This window comes from Protopterus annectens, chromosome 1.part1 (assembly GCF_019279795.1).
Source record: "Protopterus annectens isolate FY-2018-M chromosome 1.part1, PAN1.0, whole genome shotgun sequence".
NCBI lineage: Eukaryota > Metazoa > Chordata > Ceratodontiformes > Protopteridae > Protopterus > Protopterus annectens.
The window spans coordinates 1,245,039,275-1,245,063,213 of NC_056726.1; positions in this window are offsets into that span (position 1 = coordinate 1,245,039,275).

A 23,939-nucleotide genomic window follows, 5' to 3' on the forward strand; every position below is an offset into this window, starting at 1 on the left:
GGGATAATAATCTGTCCTTTATCATGGCTTAATTGCAAAGTGGTCTGCCACTGTTTCATGGTAACTGTAATGTAATCAATCAGTGTAAGGTGTATCTTATACATTTTAACCACTCTTTTATCTATGAATGTGGGATACTATCAAATGCTTTTTTATAGTTAATTCATGCCATACTTAAATTCTTCCCCTTTTTAGAGTTCTCCAGTATACCTTTATTTAACAACAAATGATCAATGATCCTTTGTTATATATGTCTTTCTTTTATTTCCATTTTATACTACTGCCACAATTGAGTTTTCTTCTAAATGACTATAAACTCTGTCAGCATCAATTCTCATGTATAGTTTCTACGTCGGAAGGCAAGTTATTGGTCTATAATTTTTAGGGTAGGTTGCAGGTTCACTCTTAAATACGAGCATTGTTTTGCCTGTTGTTAGTCAGGTTGGTGTCTGTTTGGGGTGCGCATATAACTAGTTCTTACTCATGGTTAAATCTTTGCGCAAAGATGTTAGTACTTTTAACCAAAAGTTAGGTACTGCATCTGGGCCTGAGTTTTCCAGTTAGAGGCTTTTCTCTAACTTTGTTTTAAGCTCCCTGGCTGTTACTTCATCCCATTTCATATTCTGGACCTTTAAACTTCTTATTCTTTTACTTCTTCTGTCCATTTACCATCTTTGTTATGTTTCACAGGATCTACATAGATACTTCTCCAAAAAGTATCTATTTCCCTTTTTTTTTGGCGGTGGTCTTTCAGTTCCTTTTACCTTGTTTCCCAATTCTCTATAAAACTTTTTTGGGTCATCAATAAATTGCTTATTTTGTACTTTTCGTTTATATTTATCTGTGTATCATCTATGTTTTTCCGCCTGTGCTGAAATTTTTAGTTTATTTGCGATAGTGCATTACAGATCCTGGTCTGTTCTAATATTGTGCATTGCTTTTATCACATCTATTTTTCTTAGTATTTTTGTTGGTCTATTCCCTCTTCTATAGTCTTCTAACAGTGACACTTCTTGTCTTAATTGCTTTACAGTTACAGTTTTCTCTGTTTGATACTTCTGTGACAATTGGGGAGAGATGGGCGAAGGCTGCCAGCCTAGTCAAATAGAATTTGATACATAATTCTATCAACCTTATAAAGAAATGTAAAATACATGCTTGTGTTTTTAAATGTAAGAAAACACTGTAAAATTGAACTTCAAGATTGTTGTAAAACTGCCATCTGCTGTAAGGAAAACCAAGCCAAGTATTTCAAATGTGTCTTTTTAAGTTGAACAGATCTTATAAACCTCTTTAATGTTTTACAAGTTGGCTCCAGTGCAGCTGGATGAAGGTTTCATGCCCATTGTTTTAAGGCTAAAGTTTATGACCAGAATTTAGATGTGGAAGGTGCTTTATTGCTCTAGTTAGAATATACATGTGAAATGTCTTCTATTGTAAGTTTCTGTGCAGGTGATAGATTGCTAAATCATACAGTTTGTTTGCCTGGGAAAACCTAAGTGTCAAAAATGATGTAATTGGGGGAGGGTAATTGGGGGAGGGACCCAGCAAACATGTTTGTTAGTAATGCTTAAATACTATTTCTCACAAGAGACAAAGATCATTTTGATCTTGGATATCTAACTTATAAGCACTCTGCCTTGTGCTCACATGTAAGTTTTAACACTGTGATTTCTTGTAGGAATACTTAAAGCTAGTAAAGATTAATTAGGTATTTTTCTTTGAAATCAGACCTGTCCTACTGTATTATTTAAAATTTCTGTGTGATCTTTGAACTCTTAGATATCTCTGTGGTGTAGTAATTTTGTATTGTGTTTTAATTATTATTAAATATTTTTAAAACCTTCAACCTGTGGCTGATTTGTGTAGAGATAAGCTCTAGAGTACATTGCATATTTACAGAGGTTATTGTAATAGTCCTCTCTAAAGTAAGCCTTGACTGTTAGTCATACTACCACTGGATATTAATATTGCACAGTAATAATTGGACACCCTTTTAAGGACCTTTTAGTAGCTGATATTATTAACTGGGTGGTGACAGTAATTACTACCGCATAGTCTGGATAAAGGGGCACAGTTGGAGAATCTGTGTCAGCCTTTCCCAGGGTGTCTGTGAAGTTGTATAAATACTTATCTCAAAGTGTGGGTGTGTTGTGTCAGCTACTTGGCAGGGTCATGAAACACTGGTTGGACAGAGAGGTTACGGGAGGTTTTAGCTTGCCCAGTTAGGGTAAGACCTGGACCCTATAGCTGTGCCAGTGGGGAGTCTTATTGGGGACCTGGTGAGCAAGGGAGCAGCCAGACCCAGACTAACTGTGATCTCTGTGTGCACTTAAGGGAAATTGTACTTTACTGTGTATATTAGTTATCCTTTTCTCTTCTATGAGATGACCTCCCTGGTGTTAGTGGTGAGAATTGAGACTCCTTGATTGCTGGGCCAGGGCACAGTCATCACAAGTGTTTGGCAGTGGCAGGATCTACTTCACATACTAATTGGCTTGTAGCGGTGTGGGTAGAGCGAATTCCTGTAGCTTATGTACAGTAATCTCTAAAAGTGTTTTGTACTCTAAAACAGCCACACAGTGTATACTCAGAGTTCAGATCACAATTATTTTATTTCTTTTGTTAGCTTAGTGTTAGTCAGAGTGAGCAGGCAGCATGTCAGCAGAAGAGTATGGAAAGCTGACAAGGAGCCACCTGGTGGAGATGTGCCAGGCTAGGGGACTGGTGCATGGAAACCTGACTGAAGCAGACCTGATTGCAGACTTGGTTACAGCTGTATCAGAAAACAGCAGCCTGGAGGACAATTAGACTGACAGTGGAGATGAAATATCCTGGGAGAATGGACAGCTGAACCTTTCTGCAGTGGACTTAAAAATCCAGCTGGAGCTAAAGAGACTTGAGTTGGAGGCCAGGCGTATGGAACTAGAAGTAGCCGAGAAAATGAGGAATCTACAAGCTGAGGAAAATGAACGGCAGAGAAGGCATGAGAGGGAAATGCTGATTTTTCACCAGAGTCATGGAGGTAATGGGGAAGGGAGTAACTGGACCCCAGAAGCACAAAAGGTCAGTAAATTTCTTACACAGTTTAAAGAGGGGGATAATATTGATAGCTGCATTAATATGAGCGGGTATGTAAACAGTATGAAGCTGACCAAAGGCTCTGGGTATGGTTCCTGACCCCCTTACTCCATGGTAAAGCTGTAACTTCTTTAGCAAAAATGCATGACACTGACTGTTTTGATTATACTGCTGTAAAAAGACATTTATTAGAATGTTTTAAGCTAACACTTGAAATGTATAGGAAAATATTTTGTGAGCATAGACGCAAGGCAGATGAAAATGTATGTGAATATGTTGCTGAACTGAGCACTTATTTTCATAGCTGGATGAGTAGATGTCAGGTCACCACTTTTGAAGGGCTGGCAGACCTTTTGGTAAGGGTACAAGCCCTTAGCACTTTGCCTAAGGACATGAGGATCTGATTAGCTGATAGACAGTGTGCTACTTCAGAGAAGTTGGGGAAGAAGGGAGACCTCTACCTAGCACGCAGGGCAGGCCTGCACAGGAAAGGGACTCCCAGTACTGCTGGGACTAAAGGAACCCATGGTGTGTAGCACAGACTGCCCCAACAGAATCCGCCAGTAGCAGGGGAAGCCACTAGTCCAGGTACACGTCCAGGAGCTAGGGTTAAATGTTTTGAATGCAACCAGTGTGGCCATGTGGCATACAGATGTCCACGGAGGCAAGGTGGGGAATCAAACGTGAGGGAACCAGTAAGTGGGAAAGACAAAATGCCAACAGTGGGTTGTCTTGAGACAACAGGGGTATGGAACTACCATCCTACAAATGTCCTGAGAGGGAAGGATTTGGATGAGGCAAGTACCATGTACTTATGCAGTTAAAAGCAGTGAGGCTAAGAGACAAGCATGTGGGTCTGGTAGCCTGGGGGAGACCCAGACAGACTGCATACTTACAGCAAGGACTGCTGAGGTGGTTACTTCAGGGAGTGAGCTATGCTGTAGCAGTGAGACTGAATGTGAGCCACAGCTGCTTGTGGGTACTTTTGTTCCCATGGACAGGGTAACTGCAAAGGTAGAGGTGAGTAGTAGTACCTAGGCTGACAGTGAGGCACCGCTTTCAGAGGATGCCAGACTTCCAGTGGAAGGGGAGCTGGAAAGGGTTACAAAAAGAGACTTGAGACAGGCTCAGCTCTCAGACCCTACATTGCAAGGCCTGAGGCAGGTAGATTGGGAGGCACCTGATTCTCTAGGGAAGGGGGAAACTGTATACTGGAACAAAGGGTTACTGTACAGAGAGTGAACCCCTGAGGGAGGGCTAGAAGGTAAGAGAGTACAGCAGTTGGTAGTGCCTAGAGCTTACCATCTGGCACTTTTAGCCATAGCCCATGATATTCCCTTTGCAGGTCATATGGGCATAAAACATACAAAGAGGTGTGTTATGCAAAACTTCTATTGGCCTGGAATTTCCAGAGATGTAACAGTGTACTGCAGGACCTGGTAGCAGTGCCAAAAGGTAGGCAAGGCAGGAGACAAGGTGAGAGCTCCTTTGATGCCTTTGCCTGTGACTGAGGAGCCATTTCAGAGTGTAGCTATGGATAATGTGGGTCCTCTGAGTACCCCAAGTTCCACAGGGAAAAGCATATCCTAGTGATTGTAGATTATGCTACACGATACCATGAGGCAGTGGCTTTGTCCTCCATTGAGACCGAGAAGGTGGCAAATGCTTTGCTAGAGATTTTCAGCAGGCTAGGTTTCCCAAAGGAAATACTGTCTGACAGAGGTGCCAATTTTATGTCAGACCTGCTGGCTTGTCTGTGGAAGTTCTGTGGGGTGAAACGCATGAAGACCACCCCCTACCATCCCCAGACTAATGGTCTTGTTGAGAGGTTAAACTCTACAATTAAGTCCATGCTACAGGCATTTGCAGATCAGTTTAAGAGGGAGTGGGACAAATATTTGCCCCATCTGTTGTTTGCTTACAGAGAGGATCACCAGGAAACCACATGTTTTTCACCCTTTGAGTTGCTGTATGGGCATAGGTTGAGGGGACCTCTACATTTAATTCGAGATGAGTGGGAACGTGAATGTGAGTTTCACAAGGAGTCTGTTGTGGAGAACCTGGCAGAAGCCCAACAACAGAAACAGGTATGGTATGACAGGAATGCTTGAGCTAGACAGTATGCTGTAGGGCAGCAGCTGATGGTTCTCATTCCTGTCAGATACAACAAGTTGCAAGCAGCTTGGGAGGTACCCTACAAGGTGGTAAGAAAGGTAAGTGATGTTAACTACATGGTGGGAGTACTAGGCAGATGACAGGGGCACGACTTGTACCATGTTAACATGATGAAACCTTACCATGATAGGGAGGCCCTTATGCTGAGCATTTGCTGTGGATTGCAGGAGGAGTCTGAGAGAGATCTGGGGACTGATCTCCTCAGTGAGGCTCGGGCTGACACCTCGGTGGAAGGGGTAGCAATGTCCCAACAGATATCTCCTACCCAGGTTCATGAAATCCAAGCAGTGTTGCAGGAGTTTGGGGGCATGTTCACCTGGAAACCAGGAGGCACCCACCTAGTGCAGCACCATGTGGATACTGGACTCCAAAGACCTATCAGGCAGGCACCTTATAGGGTTCCTGAGAGAGTCAAACAGACTCTGAGGGAGGAGGTACAGGAGATGTTGGAACTAGGGGTGATTCAAGAGTCCAACAGTCCCTGGGCCTCACCAGTAGTGTTGGTGCCAAAGAAGGATGGCAGCAACATGTTCTGTGTGGATTACAGGAAATTAAATAGTCACACAGAGTCAGATGCTTACCCCATGCCTAGCACATATGAGGCCCTAGAGCAGCTGGGTGGGGCTAAGTATCCTACAACCATTGATCTTACCAAGGGTTACTGACAGGTGCCCTTGACTCCCAGTGCTAGAGAAAAGTCAGCCTTTGTGACTCATTTTGGCTTGTATGAGTTCACAAACATGCCTTTTGGGATGAAGAATGCCCCAGCGACTTTCCAGAGGCTGGTAGATCATATCTTAGCAGGAGCAGGAAGGTTTGCCCTTGCTTACATGGATGATATTGCTATCTACAGCCATTCCTGGCAAGAGCACCTTCAGCAAGTTAGGGAGGTGCTGGGCAGATGGGCTCTCAAGACAGGGAATGGAGTGAGGTACACCCAGATAGACCTGACACTCTCAAGTGATGTTTCTCAAGGGGCACTTGAAAAACTTGCTTGAGTTCCCGGGGGGGGGGTGTGATGACTGAGGAGAGATGGGCGAAGGCTGCCAGCCTAGTCAAATAGAATTTGATACATAATTCTATCAACTGTATAAATAAATGTAAAATACAGGCTTGTGTTTTTAAATATAATAAAACACTGTAAAATGTGAACTTCAACATTGCCATCAGCTGTAAGGAAAACCAAGACAAGTATTTCAAATGTGTCTTTTTAAGCTGAAAAGATCCTATGAATCTATTTAATGTTTTACAAGTCGGCTCCAGTGCGACTCAATGAAGGTTTTATGCCCATTGTTTTAAGGCTAAAGTTTATGACCAGAATTTAGATGTGGAAGGTGCTTTATTGCTCTAGTTTCTGTTAGAATACACATGTGAAATGTCTTCTATTGTTGTAAGTTTCTGTGCAGGTGTTAGATTGCTAAATAATACAGTTTGCTTGCCTGGGAAAACCTAAGTGTCAAAAATGATGTAATTTGGGGAGGGACCCAGCAAACATGTTTATTAGTAATGTTTAAATACTATTTCTCACAAGAGACAAACAGCATTCTGATCTTGGATATCTAACTTATCAGCACTCTGCCTTGTGCTCACATGTAAATTTTAGCATTGTGATTTCTTGTAGGATCAGTTAAAGCTAGTAAAGATTAATTAGGTATTTTTCTTTGAAATCAGACCTGTCCTACTGTATTATTTTAAGTTTCTGTGTGATCTCTGAACTCTTCGATATCTCTGTGGTGTAGTAGTTTTGTCTTGTGTTTTAATTATTTATTATTAAATATTTTTAAAACCTTCTACCTGTGGCTGATTTGTGTAGAGATAAGCTCTAGAGTACATTGCATATTTTTAGAGGTTATTGCAATAGGCCACTCTAAAGTAAGCCTTGACTGTTAGTCATACTACCATTGGATATTAATATTGCACATTAATAATTGGACACCCTTTTAATGGCCTTTTAGTAGCTGATATTATTAACTGGGTGATGGCAGTAATTACTACCGTATAGTCTGGGTAAAGGGGCACAGTTGGAGAATCTGTGTCAGCCTTTACCAGGAGTGTCTGTAAATTTGTATAAATACTTATCTCAAAGTGTGTGTGTGCTGTTTCAGCTACTTGTCAGGGACACGAAGCACTGGTTGGACAGAGAGGGTACTGGAGGTTTAGCTTGCCCAGTTAGGCTGAGACCTGGACCCTATTATTGGGGACCTGGTGAGCAATGGAGCAGCCAGCCCCAGACCGACTGTGATCTCTGTGTGTACTTAAGGGACATTGTACTTTACTGTGTGTATTAGTTATCCTTTTCTCTTCTATGAGACAACCTCTCTGGTGTTAATGGTGAAGATTGCGGCTTCTTTATTGCTGGGCCAGGGCACGGTCATCACAACTTCCATGATGGTATTTAATCTCTCCCCTTCCTTTCCCTTGCTACCCTGTGTTCTTGTGGTAGAACTTTAACTGTTATTAATTTAGCAGCACAGTAATATATCCTGTTTACTTCTGTTATATCACATGGACCTCTATAGACAGTTCTAATTACTGCATTCATTTGTTTTATCAGCCTTCTGACTTTTTGGGTTTTACATATCTTCTGCAGTTTATTTCTCACATTGATCATAATATATCTATCCATGTCTATTAAAACAAGCAACTCTTCTCTTAACTCATTTTCTTTCAAACTGAGGACACATCCTTGTTTTCCATTTCATGTGGGCATTCTATAGAAAGTTCTATAGTATCTTCCTTTGGCACCTTCTCTTCAGTTTCATCCTGTGCCATCCATTGCTCTGTCATATGGGAACTCACTGGCCTATCACTCCTCAACACATCAGAGTTTTCACAGTTTCCCATTCCTTTCCTTGCTGTCTAGCTTCCAGTGAACATTTATAATGGTTTCCTGTGGAAGGCTCCAAAATCTTTTGATATGGCACCTGACCAATTGCTTCCTCTTCCACTAGTTTCCCCTTGATGTGGATATCCATTGCTCTATCCTATTGTGGTGCTTTCTGCATTCAATTTTCTGTACTGGATACTTCACTTTGCAGGTACTCCATAACCTCAATTTCTATTTCTTTAACTTCTCCATTACTAATCTCCTTTTCTACTATTCCTCTTTGTGTTATTTTTTGTATTGTAAAGTTTTCCATGTCTGGATTCCTTTGCCTGTATTTCTCTTCAAATATCTTTGGTGCTGCTCTTTTTGTATTGGTTAGTTTTGCTTTCTCCTCTGCATAAACATTACACCACATTAAATCTCTTTTTCTTTCCCATGTCCATATTTCTTCTTCAGATGACTCCTGATTTTCATGATTTTCCTTACTTTGGGGACTCAGTCATGCTGTGATATAACCTGAGTTAGACCTTCTACACCAAATCCTTCACTTCGCAGGCACTCCATAACTTCAACTTCTATTTTTAACATTTACTTTACTAATCTTTTTTCTATGTTCCATCTTTGTAATATTTTTTTTATTGTTAACTTTTCCATATCTGGATGCCTTTGCCTGTATTTCTCTTTGAATAGCTTTGGAGCTGCCTTTTTTATACTGAATAATCTGTCTTTCTCCTTTGCATACATAGTGCACAATATCAAATCTCTTTTTTAATTTCTACAAATCTTTTGGGTTTCTAATACCATGATGGGAATGAACCCCATTCCTAAGTCAAAGGATGATTAAAGTCCATGAAATTACAATTGTTTCACTCTTTAATGTCAGCCAGTAGTTAGTGCTCTTTGCAGCACCCATAATGTGCCCAGTAATGACTCCTGCAATTCATAGGTTCATAGGTTCATAGGTTAGTACTAGGCTAATTGCCCTTGTGAGCCTAAGCCTGCCCCATTATATCCCTTGTGAGACTCGAACACTGTACCTTGTGCTTGTAAGGCAAACACCTTAATGATTAGGCCACCCTCCCAACCCTTGGAGTTCTTTATAAGACCTGTTGCTCCTACTACTATTGGAACTGTCTGCATATGTTTCTTCCACATTGCTCTCATTTCTGCCTGCAAATCCTGATATTTTATGACTTTGTATCTCTCTCTACACAGGACACTGTAGTCACTGGGTGTGGTGATTTCAATAATCAATGCTACTTTTGTCTTCTTTTCCTGGACCACTTTATTTGGTTTTCTAGCATCTATCTTTTGAACTGTTGGTAATGGATGATCCCATGTGATGTAGACTTCTTAATTTTCTAGGATGATTTGTGGCTCATGTTTCCAGTGTTTTTCAGCCACTTTAATACCATAGTGTTTGCACAATCTCCAGTGCAACAGTCTTGCCACATTATTATGCTTTTCAGTATACAGTCCTTCTGCCATTGGTATGTCACAGCCAGCAACAAGGTATGCAAATGTTTGCAATTCAGTTTTACAAAACCTACATTTGACTGTTCCTCCCACATGTTCAATGGACTTTGTAAACGATCGTGTACGCAGCCCACTATCTTGGGCAGCCAATATTAACCTTTCATCTCTTGGTTTGAATTTGCCTCTCCTTAACCATTCCTGCATTCATTACTGATCAACATGGGGTTCTTCTAGAAGTTTTCTTTACTTGCAACTATATGTATGCATTTCCCACATTTCTTGCTTTCCCATCTGATCCTTCACCTTATATTCTTTCTTTTGCTTTTTTGGCACATTCAGTTGCTGCCTGAGTTTTATCTACTTCTGGTTTGATTTCCATTCCTGCTTGATGCCGATATGCTTCTGCTAGATTAAACAGAGAAGTCATCAAGATTTACTTTCCTTATGTTTCAAAACTTTCACTATGTTTGGGTCTTGTGAGGTCAGCAGATATGTGTGGAGTCCCACAATTGTAAATCTATACATATAATCAATTTCAAAGAGGCCCATCCCTGCTTTAGAATGGGAATATATAATCTTGGTATGCACTGGCATGAAGCATCCTTCTTTTTTTCTATCTAATCTATCCAACACGTTTTGGGGACGATCAATCATTCCAAAGCTGTAAGTTAGGACAGGAAGTGCAAATTGGTTTATAGCTTGGATTTTGTTCCTAGATGTCAGTGCTGTTTTCAGGACTGATTTAAGTCTTCTGAAGTATTCCTTACTAAGTTTTATTCACATTTGTTTGTGTTTTATTGTTGATCCTTCATCAATTCCCAAATATTTATATACTGCTTCTTGCTCAAGTTCTTTTATACCATGTTCTTGTCCCAAACTGATGTTTTCCTGGTGTTGTAGTTTTCCTACTTTAAAGGTTGCTTTTACACATTTATCAAGGCCAAATGACACAGGCTGTCCCTTCTTATTACCTTCACAAGAAAGGAATAATTGATCTGAAGATCTGAAACATTTACTTCTGTCAAGATCATACCTGAGTTGTCCGTGGACATCCAGGGTTTGGATTAGCCATTCTCCCTCATTTTTAGATTCAGGACAGAAAACAGGGAGCTGAATAGCTTGGCTTAAAGCAAACTTGGATTCCATTTTAGACCCAAAAGAAGGATTAATTCTTAAAGATACCCAGCCCCTGTGAAAAATGAGATAAGGCTGACTCACCATAAGAGCTTGCAATTCAGATATTCTTCCTGCAGGGGCAAGAGCAATCAGTAAAACTGTTTTCTCTGGTAAGAACCTCAAGTCAGTCAGGTTAACGGAGTCAAAGGTTACCCTGTTTGTAGCCTGCAATAAGCTATAAATTTAAGTTATGTACTCACCATAACTATGCATGTGTGTTGTCTATTTTCATTCTTCCTCAATGTATGGATGTCAGATCTGACCCTCAGATCCAACTGTGCCAATCTCTTCAGTTTCTTGGATCTGACTCTTAAGATCCTCCCTTTACCATAATGCCCCTTACTTGACAGAATACCTCAGCTCGTGTTTGCTACTGCTAAATATGCCAGATGGCACAAATACTTTTAATAAAAATTATAATTATTACAACAAACAAGATAGCAACAGAGTTAGGGCTTAAATTGGAAACAATGGTTCCCATATTCATATACCTCATCAGGTCACTCCCATCGAGTAAGGATGGGGGGAGGAGGGTGATGAGTTGAGGAAGAATGAAAATGAACAACACAGATGCATAGTTGTGGTAAGTACATAATTTAAATATCTGATGTTGTCATTTTCATTCATTCTACAATGTATGGGACAGAGTCCCCAGCTTCAGTAATCTTGGGTGCCCCTTATGGAAGGATATTCTGGAGAACTGCAGAGTTAAAGGCAGCATGTTACTGAACCTGATGTCCAACTTGTAATGAGCAATAAAAGTATGGCAATTGGACTGCAACACAAATATCACTAATAGAAGCTCTGGCCCAAAAATGGGATGATGTAGTCATGGATCTAATCAAATGAGCCTGTGGAGATCTAGATAAGGACAAACCTATTAGAGAATACACAAAGGAAATGTAATCTGTTATCCATTTAGCTAAGGTAACTTTGGATATTGGTTTTCCCAACTTGCTTTTAGCAAAGGAAGCAAACAGCTGATCGGGTTTTCAAAATCCTTTTGTTCTATGAGGTAAAAATGAAGTTGTCTATGTATATGTAAAACATGCAGCATGTTTTCTCCCTTACTGTCAAATTCTGAAAAGACTGGTAAATTGATTACCTGATTCTGGTTGACTCAGAAACAACTTTTGGCATGAAGGAAGGGTTACTACGTAATGTCACTATATCTTTACAAAAAAAAAAAAAACAAATAAGGCAGTTCTGAAGAGAGTGCTTGGAGCTCAGAAACTCACATTACTGATGTAATAGCTATAAGAACAATTGTTTTCCAAGAGAGAAATTTCAGGTCTGACTTAGCCAAGAGTTCAAAGGGGATTGGGTTTTAGTTTGTAGCAAAACAATATGATCCCAGGGTAGAGTAAGGTCTGTTACTGGAGGTCTCAGTAGAAGAGTACCTTTTAGAAAAGCTAGGCAGAACGCATTATGTCATATGTGGTAATTAGTGATGGCTGCAAGCTGGAATTTTATGACAGAGAAACTAGTACTGCCCTGAAAATTTGAAGTCAGAAAATCTAATATAGCAGGTATTGGAGCTGTGAAGGGATCTAGCTTCATTTGTTCTTCCCACTATGAAAATCTCTTATATTTCCTCTTGTAAATCTTTCTGGTAGAAGGTTTCTGAGATAAGGATAAAATCTGATGAACTCTAGAGGACAGCCTGGACTGTCTAGATATCATTGGAATTAGAAAAACCATGTACTTAACTTGAAGCCTTGAATGTCTGGATGGATCTTTCGTGATGGGTGTAATAATAGACTTGGACTGGGATCTGATGTCCAAGGCAGACATAGAAGATGAGACCATAGGAAAGGGAACCACACTTGCCGAGGCCAGAAGGGAGCAATGAGGATTACCTTGCTCTTCAACAACTGTGCTCTCTGAAGAAAGTTTGGTATTAAGGGAAGGGAGGAATAAGCATGCAGGACACGAGGGGGGGGGGGCAAGCTTGGGCAAAAGCCATCTCTCAGTGACTCCTCTGAGGGGGAATTAGGGCAAACAACTTGTTGCACTTGTTGAGGGGAGAGGCAAAGAGGTCAAAGCAAGGTTGCTGAAAAATCACTACCATCACTACTGGATTGAGAGACCTTGCCATAAGAAAGCAGTTGTTGAAGATAGCCCACTGCCAGGCTCTCATTGCTTCTCGGCAATGGGGGTAAGATCTGGTTCCCCCTCTTTTTTTGTTGCTGTATCAAATCACTGACATATTGTCTGTCTGAACAACTATCCTACGCAGATGAAGAGATCTCTGAATGGCCTTGAATGGAAATAGAATTACTCTCATTTCTAAAATACTGATAAACAAATGTGTCTCTTCTTGGGACCACATACCCTGAACAGTCTATCCTAAGAAATCCCCCCCCAAACTGGGAGGCATCCGTATATAGCATGGACTTTGGGGGATGATAGATAAATGGACGTCCCTTATAAAGATTGTCAGACTGGATCCACCAAAGTAGGGAGTCCTTGCAAGCCCACAAAACTTTATAGGATGCTCTAAGGGATGGCAAAGCATCGACCATTGTACCAAAAGAGTTCATTGCAGAATTCTCATGTCAAAGTGAGCCAAGGGTTATAGGGTGATCGCTGCAGCCATCAAACCTAAGGCTTGAAGAAATAATGTCAAAGGAGGAAAGGGATAGACTAGAATCTGTCTGACATGCAATCTCAGGGAGTGAATTTTTCTCTGAGGTAAAAATGTGAACTGTCTGACTGTGTTCAGGCAAGCTCCTATAAACTTCAAGACTTGAAATGGCTGAAGTTGGAACTTGGAAACATTTACTGTGACCCCCTAAGAATGGACATAACTGGAGTAAGAAATCCCTGGCCTTTTCTAAGAGATGCCTGATTGGTGTGGAAAGGATCCAGTTATCTAAATAAGGAAACATTCTGAATCTGTGTGGTCTGAGATGAGCTGCCATCACTGCCATGCATTTGGTGAACACTCTTGGGGCTGTGGTGAGACCAAAGGGCAGGGTCTTGAACTGATAATGACTGACTCCCAGCTGAAAATGCAGATATCTTTGAGAGTATCTGTTCATTTTAACATGATAGTATGCACCTTGAAGATCTAAAGAGCACATCTAGTTGTCCTTCAGCAGAAATGACAAAATGGACTGAACTGTGACCATCCAGAACTTGGAATTCTTCACAAATTGATTTAGATGACTGAGATCTAAAATAGGTCTCAGGAATCCTGATTTCTTTGATACTGATTTCTAGTGCTGATAACTCCCTCTGATTGGGTGGAACATCAGGAAGACGTTTCTTTTGTGGGGTTGTAAAAAGGGAATTAAGTATCTTCTGGATATATCCTTTGCACTCAAGACTCTCATGTGATGGCTGTTCAGGCATTTGGGTGTAGGAAAAAGTGCCAGATGACTGCCTCCAGAGAAGAACAATCAGGTAACCTTTCAGGAGTGATAAAGAGACTGTCCAAGGAAGAATCTCAAGACCCTTGGTTCTGCAGATCCCCTCTGCAGTGACAGCTTCCTCCATTACTTCCCCCTCTGCCTCTGGGAGAAAATTCCCCACATGAGTCCTGAAAATGTCCTTGAGATTTCTGGAACCACATATTACAACCATGCTGTTTTGTAGAGAAAGGTTTTTGCAGGGTAGAGAAATGGATTCTGATAGCACACAAGATCTTTCCATCCTTTTCAATGTGGGAAAGTGTGACTTTAAATGTGGGCCCAAACAGGGAAGATACATCAAAGGAAGCATTGATGAAAGATGATTTATAGGGCTCCGCAAGATCACACGGTCTCATCCAGGCATGTCTCCTTATAGCTATACCTGCAACAGCAGCCCATGAGGAACCTTCAGCCATGTGAGATATTAACCTCATGGACACACTGGATATAGATTGTAGGGTAGCCAGTTGGGAGGAGTAACTTTTCTCTTCCTCTGTCAACATGAACCTGGGGTAGACTTAGATAGCTTCTTGATCAGGTCCCACTGTAGTCTAGTAAAATGTGCCAAATAGTTGAATGACTGCAAGGCAAATCTTGCCAAAGTGTAAATGAGCTTTCCAAATCTGTCCAATGTCCTAGACTTTCTGTTACGATGGTGTACACTGGAACTCTGTTCTGCTAGTTCCTTCTTGGTGGCTGCTGCCACAACCATGGCATCTACAAGGATTCCCTTACTCCAGTACTGTCAGTCTTTGGGGGCTCCTAAAATCTTGTCTGGGTGGTGGGGGATAGGGCCGTGGCATCCAGTTCATTCCAGGCCTGGCTTGAGATAAGGTCTACATGGTCATCCGCTGGGGAAGATAAACCAAGACATTCGGAGGCCAAATCTGAAGGCTTCCATAAACACAGATTCCTCTTGGAAAAGGCTTTGGGAGTCCCAACCACCTTTCTGGAACAGGATCTCTAAGATATCTTTGAAGGAGACATCCTCAGGTGGGGATGTAGAAGACCCTTCCCCCCTCATCAAAATCAGTGTCCTCAGTTAAAGATTGCTAAGTTGAATCTAAGTGCCTTCTCTTGCATGTTATCTTTGAATGGACTTCTTCAGTGGGGGTGTACTGGAGAGGTATTAGAAGAGACGGACAGTTCCTGAACAGGAACTGTCTAGAAGCCGTTATGAGCTGGCTGTCCCTGTGAAAAAGGATGGTGGGACTTACAGCTCAAATCTGTAGGGGGAATGAGTATAGGATTCACATGAATGCAGAACATCATGAATGGAGAACAGCAACAGCCATCCCTCTGCACAAAGTTGGGCCATCTACAGACCCTGTAAACTACAGACCCATAAGTCTCACTAGTCTTACATGTAAAGCCATAGAAAGAATTGCTATGGAAATGATCAATGCAGTAAACTCCAGAAAATGGACCCAACCCAGTTTCGTTTTGTTAAAGGAAGATCGTACCTACTCAACAAGTGAACATTTTTGGGAAGGTTACCAAAGCAATGGATGGGGGCAAAATGATTCACACTGCCTACCTTGACCTTGCCAAGGCAATCGACACAATACCGCACTTGGGCATTGCTGAGAAACTCAAAAGGTTAGGTACAAACACATATATCACCCTGTGGATAGCCAACTGCCTCACAGGGATTTATATTACAAGATCAAATGCTTAGGTGATCGAACATCTAAACATCGAACTTGTAATATCGAAAACAAAAAACAGCGAGCAGCCGATTGCCAGATTTTGCGATTTTGTCTACTGTAGAGCTATCTCGGAGTTGGTATATTTAGTTGGGGGGGGGGTGTGGGGGGCATAGCACCCCACTTAGTTTGGGTGTAAAGTTTTTTTTTTTTCTGTGGCCAACCGATGTGTTTTCCTGCGCCATTCAACGTTTTTGGGTCAGGTTTGGGAATAGTGTATAAAACAATAAACGATTTAGGAATTTTATATATCCTGTCTGCCTTTTTGGGGGAAGCTGACTGACTATCAGGAAAATTGCAGGCAGTAACAAACACACATGATCTAAAGCACACAGAATGGGAGTAATGGGTGTAGGTTCTAGAAATTCTATCTCTAACAATTCTTAGTATTTTCTGAGGGACTGAGAAACAACAGTGTTCTCTCACTGAAAACACTGGCACACTACAGCAATAGTCTTAGACAAACAGAAACTCACACAGGGGAAATATGTAACTGAACTCTCTTCTGAGTCTGAATAAAAAAATCTAAGGAGGAAACCCTGTATCTGTCTCTTCATCTTCCTGTTCAGACTCACAATCTTGAATCACTTCAGGAAAAGAGGTGTCCCTCTTTCTTTTACCATAAATTACTTTACAAGAAGGATCAACAGCTTGAATTAAAATCTCAGCCCGACCCAGTAAACTACTCCTTTCTGAGGAATTTTGAGAAGGAGTAGACACATGCTTAGTTTTCTGTTTCTTAAAATATGGGGCGAACCATGTTACTAATGGCAGGAACCACTTCCCAGTAATGGGAACAGCATTCTCACACAAAAGGTAAACATTTCCTGATCCCTCTCCCAGGACTGACAAGAGTGGCCCTCCCTTGCCCATTGAGGGGATTCCAACTGTCCCAGAGGATGTAGCTAACTCCCAGTCCATAGTGTTTGTAGGTGCTACACCAGAGGGATCCGGGGGTAACAGATGAGTGGGCTGATACAAGAATTGGCCACAGCAGAGTTACCCTCCTGCGTCCGAAGCAAATTGTTAGCCTGCTGTAGTGGCTAAGGCTGTTTACTTAACCTTTTCTTTTTGTGGCTGGAAAAAGGATCGACCATGGGAAAAGTAGTTTGTTCCATGGTCAAACCGAAAATGGTGCCTCTTTCCCAGGGAAGTCAAACAGCAAATACCAGTAAAAACTAAAAGTCTTAAAAGTCACTTTTTTAACAGAAAAAATACAGTAAAAAGCACTTTAAAACACTTTGCCATCCTCAAAAAAGTAAAATAAACACAATTTCTCTACAGAAAAAAAAGGATTTTCAGTTACTTTACACAGTTTTTAAAGTGACAAGATAAAAGGGCACTCCAATGTAAAAGTACAATACAATCTCATGACAGTCGGTTAAAACACAAAACTCCTAGCTTTAAAATAGCTTTGCTGAAGAGGAAAGTGATAAAAGATGAAAACTATTTAGAAAACAGAAGGTCTTTTCCCAAAGGGAACTTATCTTCCCAGCAAAGGAAGAGCACCAAGCCAACTGTCTATCCTAGAAAACCTTAAAGGAGCATACTCTTCAGCAACAGTAAAGCTCTGGAGGTATTTGTACCCAAACTTACCTTTTAGCCAGCTCAGCTTGAGCTGACAGTTTGCACATGTGGAACGTGCCCTGAAACTTTGGAAACTGGCCTACTGTTATAACCTTTTTAGAATATAACCCATATATCTAAGGCTACTTTCTCTTTCTGGGACAGTGTTTACATACTTCTCCTCTTACCCATAATACCCTGCTTGTACCAAGGTGTCTTATATATCCTTTGCCACTCAACATTTGGGAGATGGAAGGGAAAGAGTCCAGAAGCCTCTGGAGAATGGTTCTTGCAAAGCCAGATTTAGATTTAGAGAATAAAAATATGTGCAGAAGACCTAGTTTGTGGATCTGTAAAGCAGTGTCATTGGTACCAGAGCATTCCAGAGACCATTTCTTACAGTCCTTATTCTTCTTCTTTACCATGTCTTTTTCTTTTTCTTCTTTCTTCCCTTTACTCTTGTCTAAAACTTTTTGGGGAGTTGGGGTGGAAGAAAATGAAGACTGTAAAGGGCAAACTTCTCTCACCGTGGAGGGAAGAAACCCACTGAGCACAAATTTGTTACATCTTCTGGTAATGGCCCTGGCTCCAACTGAGGCACAAATACAGCATTCCTCATTCAAGTGAAATGCCCCTAAACAGTACATACATTTTGTGTGGGCATCCTGATTAGGAATTTTGTGCACATTTCTTGAAACTGGAGGGTTTCTCCTCCATTTTGAAAATAAGGGGGGGCCCCTCCAAAAACAGACAAAAAATATTAGCAACAACGACAATAAGGTACAGCACAAACTCTAACTATTAGTAGTATTCTACACTGCAAACAATAACAAATCCACTACAAAGAGTGAAAATGTAAAAGCCTGCTCATAAAAAGTGCGAAGAGGCGGTAGAAAGCTTTTTTTGTTTTTGTTTTATATGTAGGGGAGGTAGGATGAAAACTGTAAAGTAAGAAGAATAAAAAAAAGTATGTAAACACTGTTCCAAAAAAAGAGAAAGAGAAAAAGCACATAACTAACACCCACAGAGATCTGCATCCAAAGCAATTGAGTGGCAAAGGATATCTAAAATACCGTGGTACAAGCAGGGGGTTATGGGTAAGGGGAGAAGTCTAAGACTTGGATCCAAAATCTGAGAGTAGCTGAAGTCGGATCTGATCAGATTAAAAGTACCTATTTATTTAGGATGGATGGAAGAGACTACATCAGATCCAAAAAAAAAATTTCCAAGCTAGGCATAAATGGTTAGAAGACTAAACAGTGAGGCTTAAAAACTGAGAGCAGAGGTCATCTTTAAATATAAAGACTGCTGGACAAAGCAGATAGGGCAAGATATTACTAATGCATAGTGGATTAAATTTGCAGCTTGTCCAACTAAGGCTAGAAGAATTAGACTTTTTGACTGGAAGTTCCTGCCCTGGTACTTTTATACCGCAATGAGACTTAATATGATCTCACATGTTGATATGTGCTGAACATGTAATGAACAAGGGGACACTTTGAAATATGTATGTTAGCACTGTTAAGCACTGGGATAGCATAAGCCTCAACTTGGTTCCTTTTTGAATTCTATGCTCCCATAACAAGTACAACTAACACAAATGTTTATGTTGGTGTATGATGATCATTTGGTATTGTCTCATGAATATTTTAATTCTGGTATTTCTACTAATGATAAAATTTATGTCAAATCAAAGATGGATGACATACTTAAATGACAGGGCAATGATTTAAAACACAGAGCTCTGATTAGTTATAAAGTACAGTTTTGTACCTACCATAAATGTAGATGTTCGAAGATCCACATTGCTGCAGTCCTAACACTTGCCTCAGTCTTTTCTTGCCCCAGATGTCAGAAGACCCTAAAAGATAAGGCCAAAACCAAAACACCAAACACTCCTGTACCAAATATATATACAATATATACAATTTACAAGTACAACCCCACCTATACAACCACCCCTAAACCCAGAGGAACATCTACATTTATGGTAGGTACAAAACTGTACTATGTTCTTCATCCCACATTGCTGCAGTCAGAATCCCAAAGCAGAGAGGCTGGCAAATCATAAAGAAGCTGGAGCTGTCAACATGCCCTGCAAACAAAACCAGCCCTAGATTTAGAGTAGAGAGGAAGGTAGAAAGTATGCACTGAACTCCAAGTAGCTGCCTCCAAAATATCCTTAGTTGCCACCCCTTAGAAATGCTGTTGAAGTGGCAGTAGCCCTAGTGGAATGAGGCCTGATCCCAGCTGGAATCTCCTTGCCATGATGGGAATAACAAAATGCAATGCAAAACCCAATCCACTTAGAAATAGTTTGTTTTGACACAGGCTTGCCCTGAGAACTCAAAGCAAAAGAAACAAACAACTGCTGAGACTGCCTAAAATCCTTAGTCCTGCTTAAATAATAACGCAACTGCCTGTGTACATCTAAAGTGTGCAAAATCTTTTCCCCCTTATTTTGGGGATCTGCATAAAAAGTGGGCAAATGAATAGTTTGGTTTAAAGCCACACTAGAGACCACCTTAGGCATAAATGAAGGATTAGTACGTAATGATACCCTATCCTTATGGAAAATCAAAATAAGGGCCTGCAATTCAGAAACCCTTCTTGCAGAAGTAATGGCCAACAAAAAGCAGTCTTCCATGACAAGTATTTCAATTCAGCAGTACTCAAAAGGTTGTAGAGTAAGTTTCTCCAACACAAAATTGAGGTCCCAAGCAGGAGTAGGAGCTCGGGGTCTTATATTCTTTGCCCCTCTAAGAAATTGCTTAAACAAAGGATGAGAAAACAATGGTGGGTCACAATCATAGTGAGCTGAAATTGCTGCAGCATGAATCTTAATGGAAGAGAAAGACAAACCTTTGTCCAATAACTCAGTAAGATATTGAAGAGCCACACTCAAATTTGGCTCAGAAACATCCAAATCCTTTGCTGCACACCAAAATAAAAATCTCTTCCATTTCCTTTCCTTGTACTAGGTCTTCTGGCTTCCATAATCACATTCAGAACTTGTTGAGGAAGCTGAGACCTGCTATGGTTCAAAACAGAATATGCCAGGCTGTTAGATGAAGAGAGTGAAGCTTGACATTGAGTAGATGCCCGTCCTTCTGAGACAATAGGTGTGGAATCAAAGGTAAGGGCCATGGAGGCTTCCTTACCAGACTCCTCAGCAACGGGTACCAGTGCTGCCGAGGCCAATCTGGAGCTATTAAAATCATCCTTGGCTTGTCCTGTCTGACCTTTAGGAGTACCTTTGGGAGGAGAGGCAGAGGTGGAAAGGCATACACATGAAGATTTTCCCAACTGAAAGAAAGAGCATCCACTTTCCAGGCTGTGTGATGAAACCTTTGTGCAAAACTTTGGCAGCTGGTGGTTTAGTGGAGAAGCGAACAGATCTATGTCTGGAGTTCCCAGGACACTGTCAATGAAATACATGAAGATCCAGTTTCCATGATTTGCCTGCTTAACACATCTGCTAAGGAGTTCTGTGCTCCTGGCAGAAACCTTGCTTGAAGATTCAGTTGCAACGCAGTCTCCCACAAAATCATTGCTTGCCTGCATAGAGGATAAGAATGTGTTCCCCTTGTTTGTTGATGTACCACATGACAGTTGTGTTGTCTGTTAGAATCAACACCTGCCCTGGAAGAAGTAAATCCTTGAAAGCCAGTAATGCAAACTGGACTGCTAACATCTCCTTCATGTTGATATGTAGATGCTGCAGTCTGGCAGGCCACTTGTCTTGTATCCACTTTCCATTCAGATGAGCTCCCCAAGCTGTGTCTGAGGCATCTGTCGTTAGAATCTGACTCGCCTCTGGCTGGGTCACAGAGAGTCCCTTGTTTAGGTGACATTCCTGAGCCCACCACAAAATTCCTTTTGAATGCAAGGTATTATTTGAATGACAGTGTCCAAATCCTGGCAGTGCTGTGTCCATACATTTTTGAGATACCATTGTAGCTTCCTCATATGCAGTTTGGCATTGGGAAGTACCAGAATACAAGATGCCATGAACCCTAAGGCTTGAAGGACTGTCCTTGCAGTCAGCCCGGACTGATGAGATAGTTGATGGAAGTAAAGAGAAAGATTCTTTTGTTTGTCTGGGGTTAAAAAGGCCATCTGGGATGCTGTATTCAGTCTCAGAAAGCACATGTCTTGAGAGGGTACTAGACTGGACTTTATTTCGTTCACAGAATACCCTAGGCATCTTAGCACTGCTATCACATATTCCAAATGCTGAAGAAGCACGTCCTTTCCTTGAGCCAGAAGCAGGCAGTCATCCAAATAAGGATAGATTTGTATTCCTTTTAGCCTGAAGAAAGCTATCACTGGAGCCAGAACCTTTGTGAATACTCTGGGCAGTAGATAAGCCAAAGGGCAATGCAGAGAACTGATAATGAGAATTCCCAGCAGATACTTCCTGCAAATTAGTCTGATAGGAACATGAAGGTACGCTTCCTTGAGATCCAAAGTTACCATCCAGTGATCTTTGCCCAGCATAGGTAAACAACATTTTGAACTTGGGAATGTCCAGATAAGTGTTGAGGATAGACAGATCCAAAATTGGTCTCCACGTGTTCCCCTTTTTGGTACTAGGAACAGGCGAGAATAAAATCCTAGGCCCACAGGAACCGGCTGAATGGCCCCTATTTGGAGCAACAGAGAAATTTGCCTGTGAGCCTCTTACCTTTGTTGAGGAGGAATGTCTGGCATGCCTTTGAAAGGAGGCAAGGTATGGAAATAAAACCTGTAACCGTGGTGAATGATATCCAATACCCATCTGTCTTGGGTAATTAAACTCCAGTTTTCTTTGAAGAGTGCCAACCTTCCTCCCAAAGGTGCTGCCAGACGAGAAGATTCTGGCAGCTGAAAAGGCAGGTCATTGGGTCTGTTGGACTGACCCCTGCCCTCACCAGAAGACTGAGCAGGTGAACTCCCTGTTCTAGGCCTAAAAGAACCTTGAGCTCTGCCCCTACCACGTCTAGACCTACCCCTAGACTGGGAATCATAAGCAGGATATGTCCACCCCTTGGTAGGCCAATTTCTACTAAACTTGGAGGCTGAACCTGCAAAAATCTTTAACAGTCTGCATAGACTTAGCCTTGTCTTCCATTTTCTTTAGAACTGCTTCCACAGGCGAACCAAACAACACATCAGATTGTAAAGGAGCATCTAAAATCCTTGTCTTCACATGCTCAGCTAAATTCTGATCCCTCAGCCAGGCGAACCAGTGGCAGCCACCCTCAAGAGGCCTGCACAGCATCAAAACCACATTGCAAAGAATGCTTACCCACCTGTTCAGAAACATGAACTAAATCCTGCAACTCTTTACACTCAATACCTTCCGCCAAAGCATCTACCTTAGACTTTAATTGTGAAAGGAGATAATTTTGATATTTCAACATGTGAAACTGGCAATTCAAAGCTCTCATGGCCAAAGTGGAAGAAGTATACACTTTCTTTCCCCATCTATCCAAAGCCCTTGCCTCTTTATCCGGAGGAACAGGATTTTTAACAACAGAAGCCTTAACACCTTTAGGCCCCTGTGAAACAGTTTCTGGGTCTGCCCTAGGACTCTTAAAAGATACTTATGAGCTTCAGGCACCCTATAATATCTATCCGGTTTAACTGGAGCAGGAGGCAAAGAATCAGGGTTCAGAGAAGCCTCTGCAAAAACATCCTCCACCACATCTAGAACAGGAGGTATAGCTAAAGGCCTATGCTGGGGTAGAAACAAATTCCCTAAGCCTTTTCCTGGAATCAGAGAAATCCTGACCTTCCCATTTAAAATGCTCCCTCATGGAATGAAGAGTCTCTGAAAATGAAAAATCCTCAGGAGGAGAAGCAGAAGGAGTAGAATCATCCACATCAGAATCAGAGTAAGGGAATACTCCTGCAAGTCTAAGACTCAGAAGCATCCGAACACTGCTCAAAACTCCCAAGCTCAGGTTCCACCCTAGGCCTCTTATCAGGAGGCATAGAACCTCTAATCATTGTAATCAAATCTTCTGCCATCTTAAGCATATGCTTCTTAGGTACAGACCCTGAAGAACTAGGGGTAACACCTGAAACCAAACCTGGCCTGCCCCTGGGAGAAGCCTTGGAAACAGCAGGAGGGCCTAACCACCTTAGGAAGGGAGGGAAGAACAGCTACCTGAGAAGCCCTACCTCCTGAGAGGTCACATCTTGTAGTAATAAAGTCTCTCCCTGGGATTCCAAAGAAATTTCTGGCTGAACCTCTGGCTCCAGCCCTCTAAAGAACCGGACGGTTCTTCCAGCCTAGGCTTTGCTGTTCTGTCCTTGCACTTTTAGCATCTGGCGGCATTTTATAATCCCAAAACTAACCTGGCACAATCTAATCTTCTCTTTATCGTATGCTTGTTAAGGTATGGTAATCCCTATGAGGTATCTGTTTCCCACAAGAAATACAGTTATTCACTTTTTCTGACATCCGGTAAAATACTGAGGCAAGAAACCAAAATATTCGCCAACTTGGATTCGGTCTGAAACTGAAAA